The sequence below is a fragment of the Brassica napus genome, unplaced genomic scaffold (assembly GCF_020379485.1).
Source record: "Brassica napus cultivar Da-Ae unplaced genomic scaffold, Da-Ae ScsIHWf_1855;HRSCAF=2491, whole genome shotgun sequence".
Taxonomy (NCBI): Eukaryota; Viridiplantae; Streptophyta; class Magnoliopsida; order Brassicales; family Brassicaceae; genus Brassica; species Brassica napus.
The window spans coordinates 1-6,384 of NW_026015272.1; the positions used below are offsets into that span (position 1 = coordinate 1).

Consider the following 6,384-nt stretch of genomic DNA (forward strand, 5'->3'; position numbering starts at 1 on the left):
TCCCTCGTGTTGCACCCCTTTTTATTTTTTAAATTTTTTTTAAACCCTAAAAAAGATCGAAAGCGATTCTCAAGGTGTTTTTGATGCTTTCTTAACGCCGTTAACCTCAATGCACTTTTTCGCTCGAAACAAAACGGCAAGAAAATCATGTGCGCCCACGGTCTACACTTGGATGGCCGCGAAAAAGATATAGAAACGAGAGTGATGTACTGACGGTGCGATCATACCCACACTAATGCACTGGATCCCATCAGAACTCCAGCAGTTAAGCGTGCTTGGGCGAGAGTATACTAGGATGGGTGACCTCCCGGGAAGTCCTCGTGTTGCCCCCTTTTTATTTTTTTAATTTTTTTTACCCTAAAACGAGTTTAAACTTGGAAACCTCATAACTTTTGAACCGTGAGGAACTACGTCGCCCATAGCACCATTTCGGAAAGTCCAGAAACCATAATGGGCGGTGAATAGGGGGGCGCATTTTTTTGGGCTCAAATTCAGCCTTTTTGACCCTCAAACGGGCTGCGAAAAGTTATGGCACGTAAAAAAGATCGAAAGCGGATTCTCAAGGTGTTTTTGATGCTTTCTTAACACCGTTAACCTCGATGCACTTTTTCATTCGAAACAAAACGGCAAGAATATCATGTGCGCCCCACGGTCTTACACTTGGATTGGCAGCAAAAAGGATATATAGAAACGAGAGTGATGTACTGACGGGTGCGATCATACCAGCACTAATGCACCGGATCCCATCAGAACTCCGCAGCTAAGCGTGCTTGGGCGAGAGTAGTACTAGGATGGGTGCCTCCCCGGAAGTCCTCGTGTTGCACCCCTTTTTATTTTTTTAATTTATTTTTTTTAGCTAAAACGAGGCTAAATTTGAAAACCTCATAACTTTTGAACCATGAGGACTACGTCCCATAGCACCATTTCGGAAAGCCCCAGAAACCATAATGGGCGATGAATAGGGCGCAATTTTTCGGGCTCAAATTCAGCCGTTTTTGACCCTCAAACGGGCTGCGGAAAGTTATGGCACGTAAAAAAATCGAAAGCGGATTCTCAAGGTGTTTTTGATGCTTTCTTAACGCCGTTAACCTCGATGCACTTTTTCGCTCGAAACAAAACGGCAAGAAAATCATATGCGCCCCACGGTCTTACACTTGGATTGGCAGCGAAAAGGATATATAGAAACGAGAGTGATGTACTGACGGGTGCGATCATACCAGCACTAATGCACCGGATCCCATCAGAACTCCGCAGCTAAGCGTGCTTGGGCGAGAGTAGTACTAGGATGGGTGACCTCCCGGGAAGTCCTCGTGTTGCACCCCTTTTAATTTTTTAATTTTTTTTTAGCCTAAAACGAGTCTAAATTTGAAAACCTCATAACTTTTGAACCATGAGGAACTACGTCATCGCCCATAGCACCATTTCGGAAAGCCCCAGAAACCATAATGGGCGATGAATAGGGGGCGCAATTTTCCGGGCTCAAATTCAGCCGTTTTGACCCTCAAACGGGCTGCGGAAAGTTATGGCACGTAAAAAAGATCGAAAGCGGATTCTCAATGTGTTTTTTGATGCTTTCTTAACGCCGTTAACCTCGATGCACTTTTTCGCTCGAAACAAAACGGCAAGAAAATCATGTGGGCCCCACGGCCTTACACTTGGATTGGCCGGGAAAAGGATATATAGAAACGAGAGTGATGTACTGACGGGTGCGATCATACCAGCACTAATGCACCGGATCCCATCAGAACTCCGCAGCTAAGCGTGCTTGGGCGAGAGTAGTACTAGGATGGGTGACCTCCCGGGAAGTCCTCGTGTTGCCCCCTTTTTATTTTTAATTTTTTTTTTACCCTAAAAAAGATCGAAAGCGGATTCTCAAGGTGTTTTTTGATGCTTTCTTAACGCCGTTAACCTCATGCACTTTTTCGCTCGAAACAAAACGGCAAGAAAATCATGTGCGCCCCACGGTCTTACACTTGGATTGGCCGCGAAAAGGATATATAGAAACGAGAGTGATGTACTGACGGGTGCGATCATACCAGCACTAATGCACTGGATCCCATCAGAACTCCGCAGTTAAGCGTGCTTGGGCGAGAGTAGTACTAGGATGGGTGACCTCCCGGGAAGTCCTCGTGTTGCACCCCTTTTTTATTTTTAATTTTTTTTTAGCCTAAAACGAGTCTAAATTGAAAACCTCATAACTTTTGAACCATGAGGAACTACGTCGTCTCCGCCATAGCACCATTTCGGAAAGCCCCAGAAACCATAATGGGCGTGAATAGGGGGCGCAATTTTCCGGGCTCAAATTCAGCCGTTTTGACCCTCAAACGGGCTGCGGAAAGTTATGGCACGTAAAAAGATCGAAAGCGGATTCTCAAGGTGTTTTTGATGCTTTCTTAACGCCGTTAACCTCGATGCACTTTTTCGCTCGAAACAAAACGGCAAGAAAATCATGTGCGCCCCACGGTCTTACACTTGGATTGGCAGCGAAAAGGATATATAGAAACGAGAGTGATGTACTGACGGGTGCGATCATACCAGCACTAATGCACCGGATCCCATCAGAACTCCGCAGCTAAGCGTGCTTGGGCGAGAGTAGTACTAGGATGGGTGACCTCCCGGGAAGTCCTCGTGTTGCACCCCTTTTATTTTTTAATTTTTTTTTTAACCCTAAAAAAGATCGAAAGCGGATTCTCAAGGTGTTTTGATGCTTTCTTAACGCCGTTAACCTCGATGCACTTTTTCGCTCGAAACAAAACGGCAAGAAAATCATGTGGGCCCCACGGTCTTACACTTGGATTGGCCGCGAAAAGGATATATAGAAACGAGAGTGATGTACTGACGGGTGCGATCATACCAGCACTAATGCACCGGATCCCATCAGAACTCCGCAGTTAAGCGTGCTTGGGCGAGAGTAGTACTAGGATGGGTGACCTCCCGGGAAGTCCTCGTGTTGCAACCCCTTTTTATTTTTTAATTTTTTTTTAGCTAAAACGAGTTTAAACTTGGAAACCTCATAACTTTTGAACCGTGAGGAACTACGTCGCCCATAGCACCATTTCGGAAAGCCCCAGAAACCATAATGGGCGGTGAATAGGGGGCGCAATTTTTCGGGCTCAAATTCAGCCGTTTTGACCCTCAAACGGGCTGCGGAAAGTTATGGCACGTAAAAAGATCGAAAGCGGATTCTCAAGGTGTTTTTGATGCTTTCTTAACGCCGTTAACCTCGATGCACTTTTTCGCTCGAAACAAAACGGCAAGAAAATCATGTGGGCCCCACGGCCTTACACTTGGATTGGCCGGAAAAGGATATATAGAAACGAGAGTGATGTACTGACGGGTGCGATCATACCAGCACTAATGCACCGGATCCCATCAGAACTCCGCTAAGCGTGCTTGGGCGAGAGTAGTACTAGGATGGGTGACCTCCCGGGAAGTCCTCGTGTTGCACCCCTTTTTATTTTTTAATTTTTTTTAGCCTAAAACGAGTTTAAACTTGAAAACCTCATAACTTTTGAACCGTGAGGAACTACGTCGCCCATAGCACCATTTCGGAAAGCCCCAGAAACCATAATGGGCGGTGAATAGGGGGCGCAATTTTTCGGGCTCAAATTCAGCAGCCGTTTTGACCCTCAAACGGGCTGTGGAAAGTTATGGCACGTAAACAAGATCGAAAGCGGATTCTCAAGGTGTTTTGATGCTTTCTTAACGCCGTTAACCTCGATGCACTTTTTCGCTCGAAACAAAACGGCAAGAAAATCATGTGGGCCCCACGGCCTTACACTTGGATTGGCCGAAAAGGATATATAGAAACGAGAGTGATGTACTGACGGGTGCGATCATACCAGCACTAATGCACCGGATCCCATCAGAACTCCGCAGTTAAGCGTGCTTGGGCGAGAGTAGTACTAGGATGGGTGACCTCCCGGGAAGTCCTCGTGTTGCACCCCTTTTTATTTTTTAATTTTTTTTAGCCTAAAACGAGTTTAAACTTGAAACCTCATAACTTTTGAACCGTGAGGAACTACGTCGCCCATAGCACCATTTCGGAAAGCCCCAGAAACCATAATGGGCGGTGAATAGGGGGCGCAATTTTTCGGGCTCAAATTCAGCCGTTTTGACCCTCAAACGGGCTGCGGAAAGTTATGGCACGTATGATGCTTTCTTAACGCCGTTAACCTCGATGCACTTTTTCGCTCGAAACAAAACGGCAAGAAAATCATGTGGGCCCCACGGCCTTACACTTGGATTGGCCGGGAAAAGGATATATAGAAACGAGAGTGATGTACTAACGGGTGCGATCATACCAGCACTAATGCACCGGATCCCATCAGAACTCCGCAGTTAAGCGTGCTTGGGCGAGAGTAGTACTAGGATGGGTGACCTCCCGGGAAGTCCTCGTGTTGCACCCCTTTTATTTTTAATTTTTTTTTAGCCTAAAACGAGTTTAAACTTGGAAACCTCATAACTTTTGAACCGTGAGGAACTACGTCGCCCATAGCACCATTTCGGAAAGCCCCAGAAACCATAATGGGCGGTGAATAGGGGGCGCAATTTTTCGGGCTCAAATTCAGCCGTTTTGACCCTCAAACGGGCTGCGGAAAGTTATGGCACGTAAAAAAGATCGAAAGCGGATTCTCAAGGTGTTTTTGATGCTTTCTTAACGCCGTTAACCTCGATGCACTTTTTCGCTCGAAACAAAACGGCAAGAAAATCATGTGGGCCCCACGGCCTTACACTTGGATTGGCCGGGAAAGGATATATAGAAACGAGAGTGATGTACTGACGGGTGCGATCATACCAGCACTAATGCACCGGATCCCATCAGAACTCCGCAGTTAAGCGTGCTTGGGCGAGAGTAGTACTAGGATGGGTGACCTCCCGGGAAGTCCTCGTGTTGCACCCCTTTTTATTTTTTAATTTTTTTTTAGCCTAAAACGAGTTTAAACTTGGAAACCTCATAACTTTTGAACCGTGAGGAACTACGTCGCCCATAGCACCATTTCGGAAAGCCCCAGAAACCATAATGGGCGGTGAATAGGGGGCGCAATTTTTTTGGGCTCAAATTCAGCCGTTTTGACCCTCAAACGGGCTGCGGAAAGTTATGGCACGTAAAAAAGATCGAAAGCGGATTCTCAAGGTGTTTTTGATGCTTTCTTAACGCCGTTAACCTCGATGCACTTTTTCGCTCGAAACAAAACGGCAAGAAAATCATGTGGCCCCACGGCCTTACACTTGGATTGGCCGGGAAAAGGATATATAGAAACGAGAGTGATGTACTGACGGGTGCGATCATACCAGCACTAATGCACCGGATCCCATCAGAACTCCGCAGTTAAGCGTGCTTGGGCGAGAGTAGTACTAGGATGGGTGACCTCCCGGGAAGTCCTCGTGTTGCACCCCTTTTTATTTTTTAATTTTTTTTAGCCTAAAACGAGTTTAAACTTGGAAACCTCATAACTTTTGAACCGTGAGGAACTACGTCGCCATAGCACCATTTCGGAAAGCCCCAGAACCATAATGGCGGTGAATAGGGGGCGCAATTTTTCGGGCTCAAATTCAGCCGTTTTGACCCTCAAACGGGCTGCGGAAAGTTATGGCACGTAAAAAAGATCGAAAGCGGATTCTCAAGGTGTTGTTTGATGCTTTCTTAACGCCGTTAACCTCGATGCACTTTTCGCTCGAAAACAAAACGGCAAGAAAATCATGTGGGGCCCCCACGGCCTTACACTTGGATTGGCCGGGAAAAGGATAAGGATATATAGAAACGAGAGTGATGTACTGACGGGTGCGATCATACCAGCACTAATGCACCGGATCCCATCAGAACTCCGCAGTAAGCGTGCTTGGGCGAGAGTAGTACTAGGATGGGGTGACCTCCCGGGAAAGTCCTCGTGTTGCACCCCTTTTTATTTTTTAATTTTTTTTAGCCTAAAACGAGTTTAAACTTGGAAAACTCATAACTTTGAACCGTGAGGAACTACGTCGCCCATAGCACCATTTCGGAAAGCCCCAGAAACCATAATGGGCGGGATGAATAGGGGGCACATTTTTCGGGCTCAAATTCAGCCTTTTTGACCCTCAAACGTGCGGCGGAAGTTATGGCACGTAAAAAAGATCGAAAGCGGATTCTCAAGGTGTTTTTGATGCTTTCTTAACGCCGTTAACCTCGATGCACTTTTTCGCTCGAAACAAAACGGCAAGAAAATCATGTGGGCCCCACGGCCTTACACTTGGATTGGCCGGGAAAAGGATATATAGAAACGAGAGTGATGTACTGACGCGGGCGATCATACCAGCACTAATGCACCGGATCCCATCCGAACTCCGCAGTTAAGCGTGCTTGGGCGAGAGTAGTACTAGGATGGGTTGACCTCCCGGGAAAGT

At 46.5% G+C, this 6,384-nt stretch overlaps 12 non-coding genes and 2 pseudogenes across 12 annotated transcripts; all 14 read left to right on the plus strand.

Moving 5' to 3' along the window:
- Nucleotides 1-213: 213 nt before the first annotated feature.
- LOC125599484 lies at nt 214-332 on the plus strand (annotated as a pseudogene).
- Nucleotides 333-709: 377 nt separating this feature from the next.
- LOC125599481 lies at nt 710-827 on the plus strand. The gene has a single exon (XR_007333232.1). It is a non-coding gene; the product is annotated as a 5S ribosomal RNA (ribosomal RNA).
- Nucleotides 828-1,203: 376 nt separating this feature from the next.
- Nucleotides 1,204-1,322, plus strand: LOC125599489. The gene has a single exon (XR_007333238.1). It is a non-coding gene; the product is annotated as a 5S ribosomal RNA (ribosomal RNA).
- Nucleotides 1,323-1,704: 382 nt separating this feature from the next.
- LOC125599480 lies at nt 1,705-1,823 on the plus strand. The gene has a single exon (XR_007333231.1). It is a non-coding gene; the product is annotated as a 5S ribosomal RNA (ribosomal RNA).
- Nucleotides 1,824-2,022: 199 nt separating this feature from the next.
- Nucleotides 2,023-2,141, plus strand: LOC125599478. The gene has a single exon (XR_007333229.1). It is a non-coding gene; the product is annotated as a 5S ribosomal RNA (ribosomal RNA).
- A 380-nt stretch (nt 2,142-2,521) lies between these two features.
- LOC125599477 lies at nt 2,522-2,640 on the plus strand. The gene has a single exon (XR_007333228.1). It is a non-coding gene; the product is annotated as a 5S ribosomal RNA (ribosomal RNA).
- Nucleotides 2,641-2,840: 200 nt separating this feature from the next.
- LOC125599479 lies at nt 2,841-2,959 on the plus strand. Its single transcript, XR_007333230.1, has one exon. It is a non-coding gene; the product is annotated as a 5S ribosomal RNA (ribosomal RNA).
- Nucleotides 2,960-3,335: 376 nt separating this feature from the next.
- On the plus strand, nt 3,336-3,451 carry LOC125599482. The gene has a single exon (XR_007333233.1). It is a non-coding gene; the product is annotated as a 5S ribosomal RNA (ribosomal RNA).
- A 377-nt stretch (nt 3,452-3,828) lies between these two features.
- On the plus strand, nt 3,829-3,947 carry LOC125599476. The gene has a single exon (XR_007333227.1). It is a non-coding gene; the product is annotated as a 5S ribosomal RNA (ribosomal RNA).
- Nucleotides 3,948-4,290: 343 nt separating this feature from the next.
- On the plus strand, nt 4,291-4,409 carry LOC125599486. The gene has a single exon (XR_007333235.1). It is a non-coding gene; the product is annotated as a 5S ribosomal RNA (ribosomal RNA).
- Nucleotides 4,410-4,784: 375 nt separating this feature from the next.
- On the plus strand, nt 4,785-4,903 carry LOC125599487. Its single transcript, XR_007333236.1, has one exon. It is a non-coding gene; the product is annotated as a 5S ribosomal RNA (ribosomal RNA).
- Nucleotides 4,904-5,281: 378 nt separating this feature from the next.
- On the plus strand, nt 5,282-5,400 carry LOC125599488. Its single transcript, XR_007333237.1, has one exon. It is a non-coding gene; the product is annotated as a 5S ribosomal RNA (ribosomal RNA).
- Nucleotides 5,401-5,783: 383 nt separating this feature from the next.
- LOC125599483 lies at nt 5,784-5,903 on the plus strand. Its single transcript, XR_007333234.1, has one exon. It is a non-coding gene; the product is annotated as a 5S ribosomal RNA (ribosomal RNA).
- Nucleotides 5,904-6,279: 376 nt separating this feature from the next.
- LOC125599485 lies at nt 6,280-6,384 on the plus strand (annotated as a pseudogene; the record flags this gene model as incomplete).